This window comes from Gossypium hirsutum, chromosome A10 (assembly GCF_007990345.1).
Source record: "Gossypium hirsutum isolate 1008001.06 chromosome A10, Gossypium_hirsutum_v2.1, whole genome shotgun sequence".
Taxonomy (NCBI): Eukaryota; Viridiplantae; Streptophyta; class Magnoliopsida; order Malvales; family Malvaceae; genus Gossypium; species Gossypium hirsutum.
Window position 1 is genome coordinate 36,125,672 of NC_053433.1, and position 2,081 is coordinate 36,127,752.

The 2,081-nt window shown below is 40.5% G+C and overlaps 1 non-coding gene across 1 annotated transcript; it reads right to left on the reverse strand.

Moving 5' to 3' along the window:
• Positions 1–506: 506 nt before the first annotated feature.
• On the reverse strand, positions 507–613 carry LOC121209054 (small nucleolar RNA R71). The gene has a single exon (XR_005904172.1). It is a non-coding gene; the product is annotated as a small nucleolar RNA R71 (small nucleolar RNA).
• Positions 614–2,081: the final 1,468 nt, after the last annotated feature.

The window sequence follows — 2,081 nt, forward strand, 5'->3', positions numbered from 1 at the left end:
CTTGAAATTGAGAGAACTTTTAGACAAAGAAGACGTGAACGAATAGCTCAGAGACAAAACGAGATGGACCTTGGAAATCAAAATTAGGACCAAGGTAATGAAGTTGAACATGTACGAAATCCTATCCCCATTGCCGATGATAGGGATCAATGCATCAGACAATATGCTGTACTGTTTTTCAATGAGTTAAATCTAGGAATTAGAAGGCCAAATATTGAGGCAACCCAATTCGAATTGAAACCGGTGGTGTTTCAAATACTACAAACGGTGGGCCAATTTAGTGGTATGCCCATGGAAGATCCACATCTCCACCTTCGATTGTTTATGGAGGTGAGTGACTCATTCAAGATAGCCGGTGTAACTGAAGATGTACTGAGGTTGAAGTTGTTTCCGTACTCGTTGCAAGATTGAGCATGAGCATGGCTTAATTCATTGCCACCAAGTTCAATATCTACATGGAAAGAATTACGAGAGAGATTTTTGGTTAAGTATTTCCTGCCAATGCTAAGTTGAGGAATGAGATCACAACTTTCCATCAATTGGATGACGAGTCTTTGTATAAGTCTTGGGAGCGATTCAAGGAGTTACTTCGTAGGTGTCCTCATCATGGGTTTCCTCATTGTATCTAGTTGGAGACATTCTATAATGATCTCAATGCACATACAAGATTGATGGTAGATGCTTCTACGAATGGTGCAATTTTGTCTAAGTCTTATAATGAGGCTTATTAGATCATCGAGAGGATCGCGAGCAACAACTATAAATGGCCAACAAATCGACCAGCTTCAGGAAGACTTGTAGCCAGAGTTCATGAAGTTAATGCTCTCACTTCGTTATCAGCTCAGGTATCGTCTATTTCTTCTATGTTAAAACAGTTTACCGCTAATGGTAGTAACAACTTAGCCACCAAGTCCGTTTGAAGTAGTTTCCTGTGTGTACTGTAGGGAAGGTCATTCTTTTGAGAGTTGCCCATTGAATCTAGACTCAGTATACTATGTGGGGAACCAACATCAAAAAAAGAGTGGAAAAGGACCCTAGTCCAACTTCTATAATCCTTCATGGCGTAATCACCCCAACTTTTCTTGGAGTAGCCAAGGAAATGGACCAAACAACAACTTTATGCAGCATAGACCGAACCAATCTCAGGGGTTTAATCAGCAAGCTCCAAAACCACCTCAAGTTGAATCATCAAATAGTTTGGAGGACTTGTTGAAAGCATACATGGCGAAGAATGACGCTTTGATCCAGAGTCAAGAAGCAACACTGAAAAATTTGGAAAACCAAATGGGTCAGTTAGCTACGGAGCTTCGTAATAGAACACAAGGAACCTTGTAAAGGGATACTAAGAATCCAATAATTTTGGGTAAAGAACATATCAAGGCAGTGGCATTGCGAAGTGGTAAAATTTTGGAACCCCGATTGATTGATGTTGAGGACGAGCCTGTTCAAAAGGGGGAAAGTCAACCAGCTGTTGAAGTCCCTACACCAAAAGAGTCAGAATCTGCAAAGATTGACAGGTAAATCCTAACTTAGTGAATTCAGACACTTTAACATCTTCTTTGGATGCAGATTTGCCTACTCAGAAGAGTTGCCCGGTTCAACTAAAAGCTCCATCACCTCCATATCCAAAAAGATTGTAGCAACACAAGCAGAAATAGAAGGTGCAATTCAAGAAGTTTTTGGATGTTCTGAAGCAATTACACATCAATATTCCATTGGTGGAGACTTTAGAACAAATGTCGAATTATGTGAAGTTTATGAAGGATGTACTATCCAAGAGGAAACAACTAAGTGAGTATGAGTGTGTCGCTCTGACAAAGGAGTGCAGTGCGTTCTTGCAGAACAAGCTGCCACCGAAATTGAAGGATCTAGGAAGCTTTACGATACCTTGTAACATTGGTGAATCTTATTGTAGTAAAGCTTTGTGTGACTTAGGAGCAAGTATCAACTTGATGCCTAAGTCTATTTTCAAGATGCCAGGGATAGAAGAAGTAAGACCTACAATTGTGACGCTCCAGCTAGCAGATCGATCTTTAGCATACCCCGAAAGGAGATCGAGGATGTTTTGGTAAGAGTCGATA